Here is a 25,241-nt window from a genome sequence, read left to right on the forward strand (position 1 = left end):
TTGTGATTATTATTACATCCCATCCAGTGTTCAATGGGTTTTCATCTCTTTCTTTCCTGTCATAATCACCCATCTTTCAGTTTCTTGAAACAAGTAGTAATTCTCTTCTGCCTCTTTACCTCTATAAAATGGGTGAGGCTTCAGAGGGCAGGTGACTGACTGATGCTCATAATTACCTTATCATTCCAAAACCTTTTGTCCCTGAAAAGATCAGCCACAACTTGTAAAATGAATATGTTTTTGGCCTACAGACTGCATAATAGTCCTTCAGGTACATATGTTCCCTTCTCCCTGTTATGTTGAGTTTATATTAAAGAAGTTTAATATAATAAAATTGTAATATAATTACTCAGAGCCTTCAGTTTGGAAAATTCCTATCCTTTAGGCAGAGATTTGGCTTTCTGCTCTAATTTAAATTTATGCTTATCTCTAATTCTTGGCCTCCTTATGGCTGAGTCAAAATTGAAGTAGAGTATGTTATAGCATCTATCATATGCACATATGACATACAATATGTTAATATAATATGCACAGGAAGGGGATGTAGAAAAAAGAATGAACCTTTTCATGTAAATTCTCTGGTTTTAAAGAGTTAGATACAAATAGGAACTTCAGGCCGAGTATTCTCCTTTGATATTCCTTTATCCTTATGACCATCCTCGATCCCACCCTTCTCTTGACCATCCTCAATACCTTCCTTCTCTTTTGCAACTCTGCTTTACTTTGGTTTTGTTTTTTTTATCTATTGTCTCTTTCCCATTGAGTCTGGTTCAAAACATTAAGTCCCATGGAGCAAAGGACGCTGATTCCCCCCCACACACACCCCCATTGCTGTTGCTGCTTCCCATTCCATCCTGTCAGTCTTTTTCTTGCAGGCTGTATGCTTCTATTTCAATTCTAGGGCATGACTCAATTCCCACTTTCAGTTTAAGGATCAATATTCTGTGTAGTAACAAATCACTCTCAGTGTTGCAGTGGAATGTTTGTCTCTAACTCTTTTTCTATGTCTTCTCTTCTCCTTTTCCTCTTCTCTTTTCTTTCCTTTCTTCTTTCTTTTCTTCTCTCTTGTGTTTTCTTTCTATCTATTTTCCTAATAGACTATACAGAAGTAATATATTTCTCAAATCCTTCACTTTCTCATCTGCCCCTGGATCAACTTGTATTTTATAAATAAATAGATGTGAAGAACATTGCCTAAAACACAGACAAAGCATTTTCTTCTCAGATTATTGCACAATCAGCCTTGCCATCCATATTTGCTTAAAACAAGGTTATTAGTCCCCTAGGATCTTTCAAGTATTATCTACTTCCAAAAATCTTTACTGATTCCCCTCAATTGTTAGTGTTCTCCCTCCACAATGATTTTACATTTCATATATATATATATATATATATATATATATATATGTTTTCATTTATTTGTCTGTGTGGATACAAGTTCTTCCTTGCCCTACCCCATTAGAAAGTAAATTCCTAAAAGGACTGGATTATTCCATTTTTCTCTTGATATTCCTAGCCATGTTCTGCCTACAGTGGGTGCTTATTAAATGCTTGAAAAGTTAAATGTAATGGTCTTTTGGTGGCTCTCTAGTTATTACTGACTCTTATGGTCAATTGGCAAGGTGCAAGACAGCAGATACAAATCCGTTTGACTATACCCACCTCATCTGCCATTGCTCCTGCTCCTTAGATACTATATTTGAATTCTCTGAAAGTTAAATTCCTTCTTCTTACTTAGAAGATGAGGCTTAATTTATTTAGTTGACAGAAAAAAACAAAAAAACAATTAGTCCAAAAGACACAAAGGATACTAGGCTATAACTTCTATGAAAGTAATCACTTAATCCAAGGTTTGTATTTTTGACATTCAGAGTATAAGGCCCAGCACACAGCAAATGCTTAAAAAATTATTACTACATTACATTAATAAGCAAGAACATCACAATGACTATGAGTATCCTTTTGCAAGCCTCAGTTTTCTTTGCAGGGCTAAGCACTTGACTATGATAGTAGTTGGTGATATTTTTTTGGAAGTTTCAGTTCTGGAAGAAAACCATCTTTCCTGAGACAGGCCAGAAAAAATAAAATTAGCAAATCAGTAAATGGAAGTTCTCTCAGACATAGCTTTGGTTTCACTCTCTGAATCTTGACCTTTATCTATCCTCCAATAACCCATGGGAGTGTCTTTTGTGAAGGCAAGAGAAAGGTCTTCCCTACCATCACCCTGAATGATGAAAGAGGCCCAGAAAAGTATCAGCTAATCCAATTAGGAGGCAGAGTACAGCTGTGTGTCTTCCTCCTGGCATATATTAAATCTGAGGACAGCACAGTGAGAGAAGGAAGAAATGGAATGCAGATAATTTTTTAAAGAATCAGCAGGTGAAAAATGTCCTCTGTCCAGCCCCAAAATACTATCCTAGGCACTACAGGAGAAAACCAAAACAAAACACTGATTACATTATGCTCTGACTGTATTCTATTCAACAAGGGTTAATTAAGCACCTACTATGTGTAAAACCCTAAGGATACAAAGACAGAAATGAAAAACAGTCACTGTCCTTAAGAAGTTTATATTTACTGGAACATTATATCTGGAAGCAGATGGAAGAAGATGAATAGCAATTCTACCTATGGGACAGAATGACAAAGTTTGTCCATCTTTAAGAGAAAAGCTGCATTTAATGAGGGCAAGTGTCTTTCCCAGAGACAATAGCTAATTAAATCTTTTGCCTCTCTTTCAATAATTATTTATTAAGGACACACTGTGTATAGACTGTTATGCCATGTACTAAGGGAGACATTAAGGTCCTATAAACTAGAATATCTAGCTTCATGGAATTTACAACATAATTGGAAAATTAGAATAGATAATTATGTAACCCAGGGCCAAGCCAGTAGGAGATACTCTGGAGAACAACTGGAAGTGTGCGTAGAGATAAGGGAAATCCTAGAGAAAAGGCATAAGAAGAAGGTCACCAGTGCTGCCAGAGAAGGTCACCATTTCTGCTACCATGGCAGCCCCCTGCCCTGGAGACATGAGATCCTCAGCTGTCTGCTCTGTGGGCTAGGGTAGGCAGTGCAGTATAGCTTTCAGTTTGGGAGAATGAAGAAAGGGAGTCACTTGTGGATGCATAGAGTGCTAAATGGCAGGTTGTGAAATAAAGGACTGGGAGAGGCATTAAAGGCATTGAATACAGTGTCAGGAGCATTGTAGTCCCCACTTATTGGGCATTCAGCAACCAGCTAAGACTGTCAATGGAATCTGTGCCTGTTTGTTTGGTTTTGAACTCTGAAGAATGTGTATCAGCTTTCCAAGTCTATTCTCTAGCCCAACCCCTTGACCTGGGAAGAAAAGAGGGGCAGTGAAACAATTTTCAAATACATAGAAGAGATTAGTGACTGAGGGGGCAGCTGGGTAACTCAGTGGATTGAGAGTCAGGCCTAGAGACAGGAGGTCCTAGATTCAAATCCGACCTCAGACACTTCCCAGCTGTGTGACCCTGGGCAAGTCACTTGACCCCCATTGCCCATCCTTATCACTTTTCCACCTAAGAGCCAATACACAGAAGTTAAGGGTTTAATTAAAAAAAAAAAAAAAGAAGAGATTAGTGACTGGAAAAAAAATTAAGAGGAGGACAGCTTTAAAAGCTATAGGTTGAACAGATTATATACTTTATTATAATCTTTTAAACTTGTCTTCTGTCTTAGAATCAATACTAAGTACCAGTTCCAAGACAGAAGAGTGGTAAAGGCCAGACAATTGGAGTTAAGTGATTTGGCCAGCATCACACAGCTAGGAGGTGTCTGAGGCCACATTTGAATTCAGAACCTCCCACTTCCAGTTCTATCTTATAGAGTCCAGTCTCTATCCAGTGGGCTATCTAACTCTCTGATCATATACTTCAACAAAAAAAGAAAGATATGTTTTAGAGCTTCACACAGCTTCGTGTTCAGTTCTCTTCCCTTCTATATATCTGAAAATGCTTACATTTTTATATGAACACATATGGGCAATTAGGTGGTGCAGTGGATAGAACACAAGGCCCAAAATGAGAAAGAGTCATATTCCTGATTTCAAATCTGGCTTTCAGACACTTATAAGCTGTGTTGCCCTGGACAAGTCATTTAATCCTGTTTGCCTCAGTTTCCTCATCTATTAAATAAGCTGAGAGAAAGAAATGTCAAACCACACACCAGCATCTTTGTCAAGAAAACCTCAAATGGGATCATGAAGAGTTAGACACTAATGAAACAACTGAAAAAAAGCAACATTGACGTTCAGAATTTTAATTTTTAATTTAAAAACAAAACAAAGTTTATCTGTATTCTTTAAAGTGACCTTTATAATTTCTGTTTAAGTAGTTCGGATTTGTAAGTTAGATAAAATCTATTGGATCCTGACTGTTCTTAGTTGTGAGAAGAATGATTTGTGAAGGGGAATTATATAACATTCCATGGTTTATTAACCTTTTTGGAGGTCATTGATCTATTTGACAGCCTAGTTTCTATTCAGAATAATGTTTTTAAATATTTTAAAGAAACATTCTACTTCAGTTAGAAATTGGTGAAAATAATAATGCACTTTTCCCATACAAGTTCATAGACCCTAGACAAAGCTAAACAAACATTCAAAAAATAAAAAGGGATCAACACAGAAACTATATTCTGCTGAAAGAAGCCATAGACAACAAATCAATATCAGTAATAAACTTATATTCCCTGAACATCTTAGCATCCAAATTCATAAAAGATACATTATCTAAGCTTTAAGAAGACAAAGGCAGCAACACAATAGTGATGCGAGACATCAATATTCCTTTATAAGTTTTGGATAAGTCTAACAGGAAGATAAACAAAAGGAAAAATCTATAACTGAACAAGTTCACAGACAGTTTGAAATCTATTCATAGATATTGTTATGCGTCTAAGGATCCTAGAAACCCATACAATATAGGGAGGCATGGGAATTTCACATTAGCCATAAGGGGAAAAGTGAATAGAATATGAGAGTTTATGGGAGAAAAACCTGTTTAGGGGGTCTATGGTGAATGGAGAAATTCTGATGTTTATCAATTAACAACTTTTGAGTACCTTGCCAAGGTAAGGAAGGGAAGTTAGTTATCCTTGCTGCTTAGGAAGGAACATGGTGGGGCAAGGTTGTTGCCATTGCTACCCCCCACTCTCCCACACTCACCAACCCACATATACAGAGAGAGACAGAGAGAGACAGACAGGGGTGCGGGAGAGAGAGAGAGAGAGAGAGAGAGAGAGAGAGAGAGAGAGAGAGAGAGAGAGAGAGAGAGAGAATACACAGAGGGAGGGAGTGAAGGAAGAGTGAGAGTCATACCTTGAAAAGATGCCCCACCCAATGGAAGGAGAAAAGAGAGCTTCTGGACCAGGCAAATGCCACCCAAATTCTAAGGTCAGAGAGAGAAAGGAAGGAATAATGATATCAGGCCACTATATATCCCTGAAATCCAGTCTCCTCTTTTTTAGTGTCTTTATTTACTTTTTTACGCCAACTATTTTTTGTTTTATCTTCTGTTATTGTTATCTATTGGACTCTTTGAGTCCTCATTGTTAAAGGAAAGTATAAACGGTTTATAAATCCCTTACCAGAGTATTTGAGGCCATTCACAATCTGCTACCACCCTATCTTTCCATGCTTATCTTATAATACTCACACACGTATTCTATATTCCATCCAAACTGTCCTCTATACTATTTCTGAAGTCTCATGTTTGTTCCTTTAGCCATACCAACCCCGTCCCTAGAATAGACTATATTCTCTTCCTACCTCTCACCCCACCATCTCTAGTTATTGAAGGTACAACTAGGTGTAACCTTTTCAATGGAGCTTTCCAGGATGCCTCCTAGCCAGAAGTCATATTTCTTTTTTTCTTTCCTAGCCAATTTGATTCTCTCCTTTGTACTTGTCATACCTACTTTATATTATAGTCATTTGCCCACCTGACTTACCTCTCCTACTAGATTGTAAGCTATTCAATATCCTCTTTCATCTTTGCCTCCTTAGAACTTCACTTTGGGTCTTTCACATATTTAGAACTTAAATGTTGGCCAATATGTACAGCTATTTAAAGGAGTATTTGATATTTGGGACATTCCAATAGAGTCTGAAGGAAAGCTATCATGAAAATAAGATCTATAACTATGTCCTTGGGTAGTTTAGAATCCACAGGGACATACTACTCAAGGCACGAAGAAGGCTAGCTACTCTTAGGAAAGTGACAAAGTTTGTTCTTGGCAACAGCTATCCATAAGCTTTCTCTTGATGAGCCAATTATCTCTATTCTGGAGCCTCATTTAGGACCTGCTGATCCTGGATTAGCCAGATTTTTTTCTGTGTTCCTTACTATATCAGTATTTTGATCCTGTGTTCTTCCTGATGAATTATGTTGTCAGCTAGAACATTTGCATATATTAGTGTGTTAATTCTGAGTTCACATATGTAACTGGAACTTTCCAGAAAAATATTAGCAGATTAACCCAAAGGAGTCTCTCCATGCTATGAAAGCTTCAATTACTGAAGTAAATCAGTGCTAGAACAGGCAATCCTTGCCCCTAAATCACACATTAGGAAACCAATTAATTTTCCTACACATAGAGGAAGTTCTACACAAACTTTTTTTTAGGCAGTAGTAAGTGAAAGAGTCAGTGCTATCATTTGGCATTATCTAGGCAAAATTATCCAAGGAACCATAAATTTATAGCTAAAAGAGTCCTCATCTATCACAATCTAACCTAGCTACTTGATTTTATAAGTGAGGAACAACTTGAATTCCATAGAAGTTTACAGACTTGTCCAAGTTGGCATAGGCAATTAGTGGCAAAATGAGGATTCTAAAGCAGGTCTTCTTATTTGAAATCCATCTCTCTTTCTACAGTCCTATCAAAAGGTTGTTTTTTATAGATTACATACTTTTTAAAGCCAACAAAAAATGAATTCCATCAAAATGACCAATGTTCTTAAATTTGCATATATCTAGAGACTAATTCAATAAATATTTATTAAGATTCTACTTCACAGAGAGCATTGTATTAGGTGATTCACTAAGCTTTGTTAAGAAATAGCCCCCACCCTCGTGAAACTTAAAGCCTAGGATGAATAAATGGTATACTCAAAAATAAACACAGCTCCGTGGATCAAAAATGATTCATGACGTATTTCAACTGACCCAGCTCAAACAAGGGTGACTGGTAGAAAAAGCAGCCAAGAGTCAAATCAAGGGTACTCTGAAAAATTATTTTCATCTTATCATTCATGGAGTTACAAATACTTACGTCCCCTATCAGAGTAAGAAAATTGTTGTACTCAATATAAATGGAATGTTGGAAAATGGCACCAGTAGTGACACAATTACGGAATTTGATTTTGAGATGGTAAAATATTTCTTATGGCTTTTTTTTTGGAAACAATCCCAAGTATGACTCAGAACTGGAGTTTGCCCAGCATTTCTCAAACTATGACAAGTGTCCTCATTGCTACGAGAAATCAAATTAGTGTGTGTGTGTGCATAAGATGACATTTTAAATCTGACGTTTCCACAAATTCAATATTCAGATATCCTACTAACTGATAGTGTTAGTGGAAATGATAGTATAGTTAACTTAAGACTTTGGAGTCAGAGAATACATTTTTACCACTTTGTAAATATTTCTTAGAGGATGTGATGATATTTTTGGTCAGTGAAAAATTATGGTTCTAGAACCAGCTCTGCTCTTGGTTTAAGTTCCCTCCTCTATAAAATGAGGGTGCGGTGCTACATGGTCTTTAAAGTCCACATCACCTCTGACAATTATGATTCCAGATTATACAGTGGCAGCAGAAAGGAATCATTAAGTATAAGCCTTCTCTGAAATCAGAAAACTTTTTTTCACTTTCTTAATTTTTGTTTGGTTTGAGTTTCCTTCCACAAAAGGATTAATATGGGGAAATGTTTTTATGATTGTACTCATAAAATCTATATCAAATTGTTTACCATTTCAGTGGGAGAAGGTAGAAAGGGAGGGAGGGAGAGAATTTGAAACTCAAAATTCTTTTTAAAACCTTGGAAATTGTTTTTACATGTAATTTGAGGGGGCAGGGAATAAAATTAAAAGATCTATCTCTGTTCATGAGTTTACTAGTTCTGATACCTTAGTTACCTTCATAGGAGTGAATAGAACCAAGCAGTCTATGTTTAAATGGTAAAGAGATGGGGAAGGGTCAGTGGTGATTGGTGATGGTTCCCAGTAACTTTGCTATCACACAGCCTGCCTACCTCTGTGCCTTCCTCTGTTGCCTTATGTAACTGGGACAGCTCATAGAATCACAGGATTTTTAGATGAAAAGTTAGAGGTTGTCTAGATTAGCCCCTTTGTTTGTAAGACACAGAGTAATAAAGGAACTTCCCCAAGGTCACACAGGTATTAAGGAATATAAACTGGATTTGAACTCGAGTCTGATCATTCTATACCCATAGAACAAAGCAAATCAATGGGCACTCCCATCAGTGGGCAATAATTTTTTCCAGTTTCTAAATAACAAGAACATAATGTAACATGCATTTCATAAAGTTGAAACCTAAAGAAACTTTCTGTGCTGAACCAAACAAAATATGAGCAATGATTATTATTCACAAAAGCATTTTAAGGGGAACTTTTCCTACTTATATTTTCCTCTTACTTTCCTCAGAAATAAGTTTTACATTTAAAGCCTCTGAAATCATTAAGCCTTTTTTTATCTGTACTGGAAGGATAGGCACCAGACATTCTATTTCCATAAGAATTAATGTTATAGCCTTATTATTCCAAGCATAATTTCAACAAGGAACGGATTTAACACATAAGTACATTACCAGCAGCAGTCTTCTGATGCTCTGAGTCTAGAAACAAATTTGACTTAATGGACTGAATGAATAGTGGCACTGAGAGATTTTTCACCCCCCGAAGGGCATTAGTGAAATTTGGACTCCTATTTGCAAATATTGTTACATATAAAATTCATTTTTAAGACAAAGAAAACTTGCAAACATGTTTTTACAAAAGAAAAGGTCTGCCCTACATACGGTGATCTCCTTAAGACATATTTTTAATTACTTATACCAATCCATCTAGATATTTAAAAGTAAGTTTCTCCCTAAAATAATTCTCTTAGATCTAGAGATTCTATCTTTCTCCCTGGAACACTCTGACCTTTCTTTACAACAAGAACTGATGCTTTTTATTTGCAATTATGTAAATATGAATAAAATAGTCATACCCTTTGACCCAGAGAATCCATTGCTATTCATATACCTCAAGAAGGTTGAAGATAAAAAGAAAGGTTTAATATACACCAAAAATTGATAGTCATACTGTGGTACTAGCAAAGAACTAGCAATGAGTAGGTGTCCAACAGATGGGGAATGGTTCAATTAATTGTGCTACATGAATTCAATGAAATTTTCTATGAAGTAAGAAACATTCAATATGAAGAATGCAGAAAAGCATGGAAAAACATATGAACTTATGCAAAATGAAATAAGCAGGATGAGGAAAACAATATGATGATTATAATAATATAAATTGAAAGACAGCAAATATCAGTACTGAATGTGGCATTATTATAATGACCAAGGTTGGCCACCCAGGAAAGAAATGAGAATACTTCCCACTCACTTCTTTGCAGAGGCAGAAGACTATGGATGTGTATTATCCTGGATAACATTTGACTTTTTCCATGTGTTGGTTAGTTTTCTTTAACTGTTATGTTGTGAGGGTTTTTGGTTCAATTTGTTTTGCTTTAGTTTGTTGTTATCAGAAGGGAAGTATACTTTGGAAAATATGTATGTGTGGTAAAAAAAGGAACAAAATACATATTTAAAAAATAAGTTATATGTTTTTCCATGCCTAGCTCTTCTTTCCTTCCCTGAAACTTTCCTAGAGAAGGGTTACTTATTTCTACATGATTATATTACTTTTCCAAATCCTCAACTGAGCTACTGATCCTATTAGCCAAACCAATTTAGATTATAAATAATTGAATGAATGAATAAATGGAATTTATTAAATGTTTGCTATGTGGCAGGTAATATACTAAATAACAGAAACACAAAAGAAGCACGCAAGATAGGTCCTGCTCCCAAAAGCCAGGATTCTAACAGAAGATCGTCTTCAGATAGTAGCATATTGTCCAAAGAGAAGTATTTTGGACAGGGAAATCAGAGAGAGTGGTAACTGGAATTAAAAGGTAAATGACTGGTATGTCCATTCCAGAAACAGTGGTGTTGAGTTGATTACTATTCTCAGAGAAAGAATTAGAAAGGGGACAGTGAGGGTATGTACACTCATGATCCATAGCATGGAGGATGTGGGAAAGTGAAATGGTGAGCCCAAGGCTGCACAAAATAAGGCAAAATACTCACGGAACCAAGCCAAGAATCCAAAGATTAGGACTTAGAGTAAGCTTTGTCTCTTTCTGGGGAGCAGAGTTTACACTTGGATTGTATTTTTAATTTCTCAAATCATGTTCACATCTATCAAGATATTTGATCTTAACAAGAACCCTGTGAAGGAGGAGGAGCAATTTTCATTCTCCCCCATTTGCCATATGGCCACTGAGACACAGATTATTTATGTCACCTATCTGATTTAATCATCAGGGACAGAAATAGATCCCAGGTCATCCACTAAACTGCCAAAGGGACCTTCTAAAAGTTCAAATCTGTTCTCTGTGATGCAGTGACACTGGCCTTCCTATTGTGCCTCACTCAAGAAATGCAGTCTCTAAGCTCCAGGGACTTTACAGGCTGTTCCCTTTACCTGGAAGTCTTTCTCTCATTTCTGCAGGAGTCTTTAACTTGTCCCTCATTCTCACTGCTAGTGTTCCCCTCTGAGATGACCTTAGAAAGGTCTCAGTTCAAATTTGAACTCAGACAGGTATTAGCTATGTGTCTTATTAAGTCACTTAACTGTTGTCTCAGTTTCTCCCATTGTAAAATAAGGGGAAATAGAGTATTTCCTAGGTTTTTTTGAGGTTCAAATGAGATATTTTTTAAATGATTAGTACAGTTCCTGGCACATAGTAGGCAATTAATAAATGATTAAACCCTTTCCCCTTCACTATCAGAATGTGACCTCTTATTTAGTCTTTTTTTTATCCCTCACTTATCACAGTGCCTGATACACAGTAGGTGCATCATAAATGTTTATGAAATTACTACCTGATGGCCTGATTGCCATTAATTGTCATTAATCTTTCTACTTTCCCTTGAAAGCTGAAGCAGGATTTGGGTAGAAGACATTATTTTCAATAGTACATCCACAATTGAGTTGATAGATGGTAAGATTAATTGGTAAATGAAAATAAACATTACTTGCATATGTATGTATTTACATTTGTTATTTGTTTTCCAAAGAACTTTCATGAATGTATATTGTCTCCTTTTTCTCCTCATAACAACCATATGAGGTAAATAGGAAAATTATCGTTATCCTTATTGTATAGAAAAGGCAACTACCAGGGAAAGAACATGAAACATGTAACTATGAGAAAATATTCAAAATAAAAAGAAAAATATAATTTTAAAAAAAGAAGGGGCAGCTGGGTAGCTCAGTGGAGTGAGAGTCAGGCCTAGAGACAGGAGGTCCTAGGTTCAAACCCGGCCTCAGCCACTTCCCAGCTGTGTGACCCTGGGCAAGTCACTTGACCCCCATTGCCCACCCTTACCAATCTTCCACCTATGAGACAATACACCAAAGTACAAGGGTTAAAAATTTAAAAAAAAAAATTTAAAAAAAAAAACATAAAAAAAAAAAGAAAAGAAAAGGCATCTATTAAGATAATCTATTTCTTGCTCAAAGTCAGGCACATGGTTCTTTTAGCAATGGACCAGAAATGAAATTCAAGATGACAGGCTCTTATGCTGCGTCTCTGATCCACACCAAAGCATACAGATGCTCTATTTCTTTGGCAGTCAGTCCATCTATGCGTCTCCCAAGTCAGAGACTGGGTCTCAAGCAATAAGTGGCAGAAAAGTAGCTACAACATTCTGGCAACAGATTCAGTTTCTTTAAATGAATTTCCTACAGGTGCTTGCTGACCTTAGGAAAGTTGGAACAATCTGGCAATAATTAAAAGTAAGATCATAAACCTAATGCTAGAATGACCTCCGAGATCATTTAATCTATCCATATTATTTTAGAAATAAAGCAACTGAGGGCTATAGAAGTTTAATTATCTGCCCAAAGTCACACACATATTAAATAGCCAATTGGGATTCAAAATCAGATCCCTTAACTCTAAGCTCAGTATTCTTTCCCCTGAAACAAGCTGTCTCATCCATTACCTGGTATTATTCTCTCTAATAGTACCACAGCTATAACAAGACCATTAACTCCTTGAAGGCAAGAACAGTGTCTCATACATTACTCTTTCCCTATACAATGCCTATAAAATAATAGATGCTCATAAAATATTTGCAGAATTGAATATCCTCAGTTTGTTCTAGAAACAAATTTATAGCTTTTCCCTCTATTTGTATTGAATTGGTATTGAAATTAATGGATAGGAAAAAGGTGATTATGAGATGACTCAATATATTAAAAACGGAGACAAAGAAAAACAGAGACATAAAGCAGAGAGATAAACAGAAAGCTAGGCAGACAAGGTCTTAAGAATTCAATCTGGAAGAGTCCATGACTCTACTTTATAGATCATGAGTTATTTGGCATATGAGGTGAAGCCTATTTACCCCTTCTCTGAAAAAAATGTTGAGTGTAGAAAATAAGACACATAAGATTCCAAAGGAAACCATATATATTGAAATAGAGTTATCAAGATCTTTTTTAACTGAGTTCATGCATGCTAAGTTAAGAATCCCTTCCCTAAAGAGTCACTGAGCTTTAACTTGATAGATTAAACCTCTAGTTGGGATTATTAAAGGTAGGGTTGAGGGTTCAGGAGGAAGTAAAATCTCCTTAGGGATCTGGTAACATGGGCATTTTATAACCGATTTTGTGGAAATTGCCCTCATCATCTCAAGTCTGCATAAAACTCCTATCACCCTCAAGAACAACCAGGATTCAGCTCATACCTTTGAATTTCCAAATCAGCATCCTTAGCTCCTGGCAGCTTCTTATTCTAAATGAGACTAATACATGGAGACTACATCTTTTAGGTTCCTTTAAGCCCACCTGTTGTTTTTGAATGGCTTTTCTGGAGATTTCCCAATGGTTGCTGGGGCCACCTGTTCATGTAATATGCTACATCAGCATTTTTGGCCAGCCTACCCCCAACAGCAGGTGGGCACTGACTGTTCCAGCTGAGGGTGAGCCCTGAGGCAGGCAGCAGGCTAAGCCAGCTCCTTTAGCACTAGGAAAACATGTCCCTCATAATTATCTATCCCAATTATTGGGTCAAAAATAGTGGGACAGAAGGATACCAGTATCTTCATTATATTCAACCTGGAATTTCCAGATTGAGTATAATCATGATATTGGTCATTTACAAAATGAATAAGGATTATGACATTCGACTTTTTTAAGGATCTCTTTTACAAAGATGCAGGGCTACCAATTAGGGCATTCCTCATCTCCATATTACATCATGGTCTATTATCTAAACTACAACTCATTTTCTTTCTAAGGAAATAATTTTCAAAGCTATAAAATCAAAGATCCCAAAGCACAGAACTTCACTTTGGGTCTTTCACATATTTAGAACTTAAATGTTGGCCAATATGTACAGCTATTTAAAGGAGTATTTGATATTGGGACATTCCAATAGAGTCTGAAGCCCCTGCTCAAAAAAGATTCAATGGTTCCTTATCTCCACTGTGTAAAACACATATTCCTGTGTTTGGCATTTAAAGTCCTTCATATTATGGCTTCCACTTATCCTTCCTAGACTGATCCCCTTTAAACACTCAAAGTTGTTGCCAAACTAGTTTATCTGATGCATAGTTTACTTGTTTAACTGTCTCCCATCTCCTGCCTCAGTCCCTCATGCCTTAAGTGCCCTTCCTCCTCACTGCCATCTCTGAGAATCCCTAGCTTCTTTCAAAAATCACATCAAATACTACCGCTTATGAGAGACCTTTCCTGCTTTCCCTTTCCCCTTCCCCAAAAATTACAGTGTATTCATTTCATATATTTATTTATGCATAAGACTTGTTAAGTTAGCATGTAAGTCAGTTGGTAGGAAGAACTGCTAAATTTTTTCTTTGAATTCCCAGTACCTGTAGTTTCTAGTGCCAAATAAGCATTTAATTAATACTTGTTGAATTGCATTGGGCTGGATGGGGCAGGGAGGGAGGAATATGTTGGACAAGGCGAATGGTTTTAGAATTATCACAGAATCTTGGAGAAAATGGAATATTTGCAGGTAAGACTCAAGACTCCAAAATACTACCCTCTAATCTCTACTAGTCAGGCTCAGCCTTCTACCACTATTTTATACTTCATAGTCAAAAAATTGAAGGTGATCTCAAAGCTCACTTAGCTTTTACCCAACTTGAAACAAAGATATCCCTGACAAGTGATTATCTATTCTCTCTTTAAAGGCTTCCAGGGATTCAGAATTAGATATTATATACCTATCATGATTAATGGGAAAGATTTCTTCCATCAGAGTAAATCTTCATAATAGTATCAGGAGACCAGCTTCACATAGTAAGTGCTCTTCAAGTCAATTCTTTCAAGGAAATGGAGAATACTAGTCAAATATTATCATTTATTAGTAGCTAATTCATATTATTTTAAGTGGTATCACACCAATAAATTCCTTTTCTCTCCATTTCAGATGTTAAAATGGGTAAAAAGCAATGACTGTTATATGCAAATTACCACAGCAAAAGCCTTCTGAGAAAAACATTGTAATATATATTTTCAAATCTAGTCTCTTTTTCTTTCCTTACAAGGAGATAAATTAAAGGATTAAAGAGGCTGAAAGAACACCATTAAACTTTCCAGGTGATGATGATGATGACAAGAAGGAAGAAGAAGAACAAAGAAAGAAGAAAATGGTAAAAAGAAAAAATAATTGGAAAAAGCAGAGAGGAATCTCAGTGAATTTGAGGACAAAAGAATGTCAGGGTTAACCAAGACAAGTACATAAGCTAAAGTAGGAGGAAAGGAAGAAAAAGGATTTTTTAAAAACCCTTGCCTTCTATCTTAGAAGAAATACTGTGTATCAGTTCCAAGGCAGAAGAATGGTAAGGGCTAGGCAATAGGTGTGAAGTGACTTGCCCAGGGTCAGCCAGCTAGGAAGTACCTGAGGCCAGATTTGAACCTAAGACCTCCCATCTCTAGGCCTGGCTCTCAATCCACTAAGCAACTCAGCTGCCCCCAAGAAGAAGGAATTTTGAGGATGGAGATGTAGAAATTTATGAAGAATGCCAGAAATTGAATTTAGGGAGATGAAATTTGGGCTCACTTGAAGGAAAAGCCTTATAACAAGTGCAAGAAACAATATTTGAACTGGAAGAAAATTATTCAAATTGAAGGAGAAGCAATTGATCTGAAAAAGGATAAGGATTTGATAAATACTCAAGAAGAAGGAGCCAAGGAGGAAAATAAGAAAAAGGAAAAGTACTCCCCCAAAATAGATTGAGGGACAAAAGAAGGAACATCACTCAGTGAGGATATTGATTCAAAGAGAAGGACTCAGGAAGAAAAGAAGACCAAGAAGACAAGGAAAAGTCATTTGGCAAGTTGATTATCACTGTTAAGGTAATAACTAGGTGAGAAGGGGTTAATGAAGTATGGATAGTCTTACAGGGGATTTGACAAGCCCTACTTACAAAAGCAGCAAAAAAAAAAAAACTTGAGATCTCCCTTCAAGAAAGAGAAGGGGAATTTTGCAGAAACTTGCATAAAATATATGATGTTTATCTTTTGCAATGGCTAAATAATTACCTATACTCTAAACTCTACTCCTAAGATTTTCAGAGATAATGAAGTGTCCAATTGAAAACAAAAAGGAAAATGGAGGACTCACAATAATCAATATTGTAGAGTGAGAGGTTGTATTTAAGTCCAACTTATCTTATTACCTTAAAACAACTAGAAATGAACTAAAGTAAAACACCAACAAGATGGGAAATAATGAAAATCTTCACAAAGAAAATCTTGCCAAAACAAAACAAAACAAAACAATTAAAACATGACAAATATGCTGAGGAAATGAGAAAGCTAAAAGAAGTCCCTAATGCAGTTTTTTTAAGACCCTTACCTTCCATCTCAGAATCAATATTGTGTATTGGTTCCAAGGCAGAAGAGCAGTAAGGGCTAGGAAATGGGGGTTAAGTGACTTGCCCAGGGTCACACAGCTAGGAAGTGTCTGAGGTGACATTTGAACCTAGGACCTCCCATCTCTAGGCATGGCTTTCAATCTACTGAGCCATCCAGCTGCCGCTGCTAATGCAATTTTTAAAAAATACTGAGTGTTAAAGAAAATCAGGAGAAAACTGTAGTAAATAGAGTAATTCTTCAATGAATAGAACTAGAATCTCATTTTTTAAAAAGAACCAACAGGATGCCACCTGAAAGATTCTCCCAAGTTTAACTCCTCTAGAAATTTGATTGCTAACTCCATGGTTCCCAGACCCAGAAGAAAATATTAGAACTGTACAAGAAGAGACTGATCATGAATCAAAATAGCTCCAGTCAGAATTGTTCAAGACTACTCACATGATCAAGCAAAAGGAGAGTAGGGAATTATACTTTTCATTATTTCTTATGGCACAATAGTATTCCTTTATGTCCATATATTCATCATTCAACAATCCCCCATTTGATGGCACCCATTTAGTTTCAGTTTGTTGTTTGTTTTTTTTCCCACTACAAAAGCCTCTGGGTTTTTTTTTTTATATATAAATAATAGATCTTTTTCCTCTTTTGTTGGGAGAGGAAGGAGGCATTGGTCTTATTACTGGGTTAAATTATATGTACACTTTATTTCGTATCTAGTATATAATAATATATTTATTTAATATGTTTAGTACATTTGGGTTATATCTCTTTCAGGTATAATTAGATGAAATCACTGAATTAAATGGTATGCACAGTTTAGTAACTTTAGGGGCATATTTCCAATCTCTTTTCTAAAATGTCTATGACTATACACAACTCCACCAACAGCCAAAGTATTGAGAAGAAGGAGAAATCTTTTTGCCACTCCAGAGAAAGTCCAAAGTTTAAGTTCAAACTCTCAGCTGAAGGGAAAAGAGAGAACCCTAGAGAATGGTCACTTGTTTTAAAATCTATTGCGTATCTCTTCCCGATTCAATGGTCAAATCACCTTTGTAGCAGATACCTGTTAGCATCTAAGGAACTAAGGAATTAGTTGAACTTCCCAAAATGCTAAATCCTTCAATGATGAACCAGTACACACTGGCCACTAGAAATGGACCAGGCACCTAAGGATTGTGGCGACTATTTATTTATTTAAAATGTGTGTTGATGTTTGAAGTATCAAAATCTTCATAGAGTATAATGGGAATTGTGTTTTTTTTATTTTAAATCTTTTTCAAAAGATATTTATAAGACAAATGACTTATTTATAATTTAATTTAGATTAAGTAATTTTTCCCTTTGTGAATTAATCTATGACTTATTTTATATCTTTTAGATAGAGATATTTGGCTTTTCTGTTTTCTGTTTTGTTTCCTGAATACAGTTTATTTCTCAGTTGTCCTAATTTTTTAAATGGTAATTTGTTCCCCCTCTTAATTAAATTAGATAGTAAATTACCAATGTTGGGGGATAAGAACTAGATCTGTGATTCCACTAGTTTAAGGAATACCTGGATGAAGACACTGTCTCCAGCAATGTAGGCCAGTACTTTCTCTGCTACCTATTGTCTTGTTCTCTGTTACATATAGAGAATTGCCTAGAGCTCTAAGAGTTTAAATGACTTGTCCAGGGTCACCTAGCCAGGATGTGTTGGACACAGAATTTGAATTCAAATCTTCCTGTCTCCAAGAGCAGCACTTTATTCTTTATATTATGCTGCTTTATCAATATTATCCTTTTCAAAAAAGATAATTATTTTTCTTATTAGTTCAATAGTCATATATTTTCAGTTTTTCTTTTCTTTTTGGACTTTCAAATATTCTACTATTTTGTGCTCTGTTGATTTATATACTTAGTTTTTTTTAAGTTGCATGCTAATTCATTTATATTTTCCTTTGTTGTTAATATTTTCAGAAGTAAAAGATTTGCTCGTAGGGACTCATATCAGACAGTTTTTGTATTTTGTCTCATTATGATTATTTCTTGTGGTCTCTAAAATTTACATTAATATTTCTGCCTTTCTGTAGTAATTTATGTTTTTATCCCCTGTCAGGGGAACATTCAACAATCACCACAGTTCTATTATATATAGTTTCTATCATTTTCCTCAGGCCTTTTCTTTGTTTATATTTTTTCTACAATTGCTTCAATGTGAAAAATGCACTAAAGTCATCCTTCATTATAAATTTACTATCTAGATCTTTTTGTAAATCAGATGGCTGGGGGGATACAAGTAACTCCTGAAAACTGTTGACTTAAGTCTGGATTATCTAAACATTTTATCCCTTCTCTCACTCCCTGATTTTGAACATCTCCAATTTATTTAGACCTCCACAAGAGGAAAAGAAGATAGGGAATGTGGAAATAAGTGATTTGGGTACTTGTTAGCAATTCTGGTAAGAGAGTTGGTGCATGAATAGATGATTTTAAGGGATTAGTAAAGCATTTCATTCCCATTCCCTTTCCTACCAGTAAGAGAAGATGTCTAAATTCAAATATGCCAAGTGATCTATAAATTTATTGATATGAGTATTCATTCAGCTCATGCTTTCTCAACCTGTGTTAGTCTTGTCTATATCTTCCTAATGGATCACCACTGATGGTTCACACAGCCTCCTGGGAGACTTTGTTAAATTCATATGACATCGTTAGCATGGCAGTCCACTGGTCATCTTTAGTCTCACTATGTGACCCATCCACCTTATTTTTTCAATTTTAGATCACCTTATAACATCCTCTGTGCTGCTCCTTTTTTGTTATCCATTGTTGGTAATGTATTACAGCCCACTCATGTTCACCTTAGCTGTGCTATGGTACTATTATTTGGTATACTCTTGCAAACATCTTCAACTATTGGTTTTTCAAATGTATTTGATATTTTTAAATGGGTCTGTTCATGGACTAGGCAATTAAAATAATGAGACTGAGCAGTCAAATAATCAGTCAGATCATTTTCCTGCATAGAAATATCAGAAACATCCTTTCCCTTTCTGCTTCTTAAGATCCCTGCTGCTTTCAAAGCTTATATCAAATGCCACTTCCTATGTAAGATCTTTCCTAATCACCTCAGTTGTTAATGCCTTCTCCCCCTCAAAATTACATTGCACTTAGGGGGCAGCTGGGTAGCTCAGTGGAGTGAGAGTTAGGCCTAGAGACAGGAGGTCCTAGGTTCAAACCCGGCCTCAGCCACTTCCCAGCTGTGTGACCCTGGGCAAGTCACTTGACCCCCATTGCCCACCCTTACCAATCTTCCACCTATGAGACAATACACCGAAGTACAAGGGTTTAAAAAAATTACATTGCACTTATTTTGTATATATTTTGTCTATGCTTATACATGTACATATACATACATACCTATATGTATGTATATATAGTCTCCATCAGAGTTTAAAGTCTTTAAAGAGCAGCTACTGTCATTTTTTTTCTGTCTCTGAGTCCCCAGGGCCTATTAAAATTCTGGCACTCAGGAGGCAAATAATAAATTCTTATTGATTAATTGATTGATTCTCCTCTTCACAGAAGCAGTTTTTAAAAAGCAGGTTGATGGGGGGTGACCTGAGTTGGAGACTTACCCAGCTCTGTCACTGATGAGCTAGCCATGGGACCTTAGGCAAGTCATTTTACTAATCTGAGGCTTGCCATCTTCACCTATAAAATGAAGGAGATTTGACTACCTGGTCTCTAACATCCTGTGATTCCTAAAGCCCTCTTTCAGTGACCTGGGAAAGCCAGCATCTCCTCTCCAAAAGTTTTCTTACCTGATCAATGATGCCTGAACTTCTCTACCAAGCATTCCATTAGCTTAAAGCGAAAATCCTCATTTTGTTTTAAAACTTATGCTGTCATTAATCATTTACACATTAAAATTCAATAAATATTATAGTTCACCAAGAGCTTTGCTCAAAACAATCCTTTGAGGTAGATCTTTCCAGAGAATAGCACATCACTTATTCCACACAAAACAGAAGGACAAGTGATTGTTGAGTTTAAATATCTCCATTTTGCAGATCAGGAATTTAAGGTTTAGAAGTAAAGTATCTTGTCAAATGTTGCAGCAGTGGTGGCAGAGCTGGGATTCTTACCTAGCTCTTGTGATGCCAAGTGTAGGGCATTTTACTTTCCAAGGATGCTGCTGCTCAGAGACCCCAGAGGAAGACCAAAGCAGCAAAGTCAGTATAAATGAGTTCAGAACAATTCTAAATCTCTTTAGACTTCAAGCTAGAGGACTCCTATTTGTTAGTTCAATGGGGTTTGGGATAAGTTGTGGGGTCAAATATAAAACAAAGATCCTAACTGACTAACATTGGCAAGTTCTTCTAACTGGTAACCAGCTGATAGGAGGGAAGTAAGAGTGTTCAGAGGTGATTAGAAATAATCAAGTCTTCGTCATCTTTTCAGGTAGTCAGCAGAGTTTGCATAACTGAAAACTGTTGCCATTTCAACTCATTTTTCTTCTACCTGTTAAAATGAATGCTATAGCAACTGGTATACTTTCAAAAACAAGTTGTTCTCCATTTCTTGTTGATGAGAGGGACATCTGAGACATCCTAAGTAGAAGATGCAAGGCACTATGTAGCCTCAATGAAAGAGTCACCCTCATACTCTTTCTCTGGCACTTAATAGATTTCTGAGCCAAAAATCTAGTATAAAGCTTTTCAACATACATCAGTATTAACTATAAAATATTAACAAGTATTGGCACCCCACATTCCAATATCAGTGACCATAGGTGGGAGGAAGGGAACGAAATGAAGGAAATCCAAAACTCGTCTTTGAATGCCAACTTCTCAAGGAGATTGCTCCATGGAAGTCTATGATCATACTCATGGGCTCATGGTAGGCACATTTTCAAAAACAGAAGTTATAGCTCATTAAGGTATAAGTAGAACTCAAAGGGAGCAACTAGGTTGTGTAGTAGTTAGAGAAGTCAGGAGTCAGGGATTCAAACCTAGCTCTTGTGATGCCAAGTGCAGGGCTTTTTACTGTCAGGAAGGCTCATCTTCCTGAGTTCAAATCTGGTTTCATACACTTACCAGTTCAAATCTGAGTCACCGGGCAAGTCACTGAACTCTGTTCATCTGTAAAATGAACTGGAGAAGGAAACAGCAAACTACTCCAGTATCTTTGCCAAGAAAACCCCAAATGGGGTCATGAAGAGTCAAACAGAACTACTGAACAACAACACCAGAACTCCCAGGAATCAATGTGTTTTTTAATTAGGGTTTTGCTTTTTATATTTATTTAATGCTCTTATTTATCCCTCCCTATTTAATTCCCTTCCCCTCCAAGTCTTTTTAATGTTTTTCTCTAAAGGCAAGAGACAAAAAGATTGTATCTTTGACAATGTATTTGGGGGTTAGAGTTATTGGGCTCAAATCTCAACACTGTCACTTCTTACTCTTGTGGTCTATTTTATCTGTTGAGATGACAAACAATTGGTCAATGCCTTCCCATAGCTGCTGAAAAAAAATCATTCTAAGGAAGAGGTATAACTATGTTACTATCCTACTTAATAATCTAGAAGGGTTGCCTATTGTCTCTAAAAATAAAATAATATACAAATTCCTTAATCTGGCATTCAAGACCCTCCACAATTTGGGTTGCAACCTAATTTTCCAGACTCATTTTAAATTATGCTCTTCATTCACTCTGCATTACAATCAAACTAGTCTTCTAGATATTCCTCAAACATAACATACCCTTTGTAGAATACAAAAGGCTATATCTATCATCTTGGAAACCAATAAATGTAAATATATGTCATCATTTAATTTACTTTTTTGTGTGTATATTATATATGTATAATAGTCTACATATATTGATATTGGTATATACATACATATATATATGCATGTACATATGAATTTGCCAACATACTACCACTCATAGATGTATCATTTTTTCCCTATAGGAGAACATGAATAAAAATGGAAATTTTTAGGATTATGGTATCACAGATTTAGTGTCAAAGGACCCAAAATGTCATCTAGTCAAACCACTTCATTTTAACGATAAGAAAACTTAGGGTCCAGCAAGATCAAGGCACTTACATAAAATAAGGCAAGTAGTGAAGATAACACAGATAACAAAGCCAGGACCTGAATCAGGTCCTTTGTCTCCAAAACCAGTACTTTTCCACTAAGGATTTTAATTTTATCACAAGACATTCAGGTTTCTAGTTACAGCCACTTTTCTCACTTTTAGAGAAAAAGATTCCTTTACTTTGTTCAAGCTGCCTAGCCTGATGTGGTGCCCCAGTCTAGAATCATTCCAATGGATGTATTTGTCTGAGGTTATCACCCTTAAGGTCAAAAGACTGTGAAGACTTCATGCATTCTGCATTATTCTTTCCCATTTTTCCTTGTGGCCAAGGGTACTTCTGACAAACTTCTGTATCTGGTGGGAGAAGGTTATGCTCACTAGAACAAAAATAATGAAGCTTGTAAGGGTAAGATTGGGAGATTGTCACAGAGTAAGGACTCTAAATTTAGCTGGCTGCAATTGACCTCTATTCCCTAATCCAGCTTCATCACTGAAAGTTCTTTCCATCATTATGTCTGGAGGATGTTAGGTCACTAATGAATTGGGAATCCAGACTAAGAGGCTCAACCATCAACCGGAGGCAGCTGGATACTAAGATAAATGGTTCTTGTTTTTTGCTCTGAGAGCACTCAGCAATTCTAGGAGAAATCACAGGTAGTTAAATGTCAAGGGAGAAAGCAAGAGGTACTCCACTAGCTAGCAAACTATAAAAGCTAAAAACAGAACATTGGGGAGATAAGACAATATGCATTCAAGGACTCCCAGGAGGATGAGGGTAAGAAAGGTCCAAGAGGACAAGCCCTGATGAAACCCGAGGCAGGCAGGTAAAGAATAAGGACTCCAAGTGTCTCTGAGCATTGCCTCTAAGGGTGGAAGTGGAAGGAATGGTAAATCAATTGTACCTTCTTAGTTTTATCAAGTGCCTTCAATTAGAAAAAAAGTCTTCCTGATACAACCCGTGCCTAGATTCCCCCCAAATTCTCATACATACTAGGTCCAATCCCAGATTAATTTCATGAAAGTCATTACTGTCCTTTGGCCCATTGACTACCATTAGTTGCTCCAGAAAAATCTTATCTTTAAAAGTATAGTTTACATCTAGTCTTCCCCAAATAAAGGTAACTCTCAAGTGCCCAGCTCATGTGCAAGGTATTCAAGGTAGCAGGTACAAGTCACAGATACACAAACTTTACTTCACCCCACAGAAAACAGAGGACAGAGAGGACTTCCAGGGGCCCCAAAACAGATATAAAAATCCCATAAATCATCCCTTCAAATTGTTTATCTGCTTCCAAACTTGGAACTACTGTCAGAGGAGCATTTTGATATTCTAGTGAGTCCCTCTTTCCCAGAGAGTGTAACCTATATAGTCCCGCCAAGACTTATAGTACTAGCCTGTGTGTTAGAATTCAAGTGGAAAGTAAACTCTAAGGTAGTTCTGAACAAGCACCCCTTATCCCATGCAATCCAAATGACTCACAAGATTTGTTCTCTGAGGAAAATGTTGTAGAGAAACTTATCTTCCTCTAAGAAGAATGTTATACCAAGATGTTCTTTCTCCTATTCCAATAACCAAATTCTCAAACTTGGGAACTCTTGAACTTTGAGTTATCTATGACATACTTGCCAAAGAAATTTCCTTGCTCTCACTAGAAAGATTCTGGTATCATTGTAACTAAAAAATTCAATCACCACTGTCTCCTCCTCACAAAACATAGTTCACGAACTACCCTCTCATTTGCCCTCCAAGAGGATGCCAAGGATGTACTTACCTCCCTTTGGAGGTACCTCTCAGATATCTCTAAACTAAGGTTTACATTCTATAATATTATAAAGTTAATTAGGAGGCATTCATTAGATTAACCAGCAAAACCCCAACTCCTTTCTCTGAAATGAGAATAATATGAACGATTTCTGAATCTTTGAAATTATCTTAGTAGTTTACTAATGGATGATCTAGATGGATTTCTGGATTTCCATATTCACAAACTAAGGTTGGTTTTTTTGTTTTTGTTTTTTGCTTTTTTTGGAGGGGACTGGATTTTATGGACTTATCTGTTTAAGCACTGAGATCCTTTTCCAATCCTCACTTGAGACATTTCCAAAGCCTTACTTGAGGCTTTTCAGGAAAATAAGAGATGATCTTGACTTGGTATAGGATTGTCTTTCCCCCATAATTTAGCATTTTGTGTGTTAATTTACTTATAACCTCATAACATAAGGTCCTTGAGAGTGATCTTCCATTTTCTATTTCTATAGTGCCATATACATAGTAGGTACCATTCATCTTATTGAATATTTATCTTATAATTTCTAAGACCTTGTCTAATGCCTAATATACATTATGAATGTAGTCTATGTAAGAGCAAGATGTTTTATTATATTTTTTTCTGTATCTCATCAGTATCTTATATATTAGTAGGTACTTAATAAATATTTTTCACTGAAAAGAAGTTGCAAATACTTTAGTCTTGGTCACTAATTCTTTCCTCCAATCCTGTCTTCTGTAGTGCAGGATTTTTGCATTTCAATATTGCCCTAGGCAAACCTATCAGTTATCAGAATGGAATTCTGACATGGCATGTGCCATGTGCCAGGTGCCAACCAGCAGTTGGGCTGTGGCTATAAAAGGTCCTGCAAACCCAACCCTGGGTTCTGATTTCCCCTAACCTGACCTTCCCCCTGGGGCCCCAGGTGGTGAAGGGAGAAGGGTGGTGGATTGTGGGTAGGAACTTAGGATAGGTTAGCCTAGTGGTTAGGACCACCTTCAAGATCAACCCAAAAACATCTTTTGTGTAGCTAGTGGTTCAAATAATATCTGACCAGAGACTATTTACATCTGGCTGAGGGCAGCCAGCCCCCAGCCTGCCAAAACCTTCTAGGACCTTTGCCAACACCAGTCAGTTGACCTTAGCAACAGC

The sequence above is a fragment of the Gracilinanus agilis genome, chromosome 2, assembly GCF_016433145.1.
Source record: "Gracilinanus agilis isolate LMUSP501 chromosome 2, AgileGrace, whole genome shotgun sequence".
In the NCBI taxonomy this organism is placed as follows: domain Eukaryota; kingdom Metazoa; phylum Chordata; class Mammalia; order Didelphimorphia; family Didelphidae; genus Gracilinanus; species Gracilinanus agilis.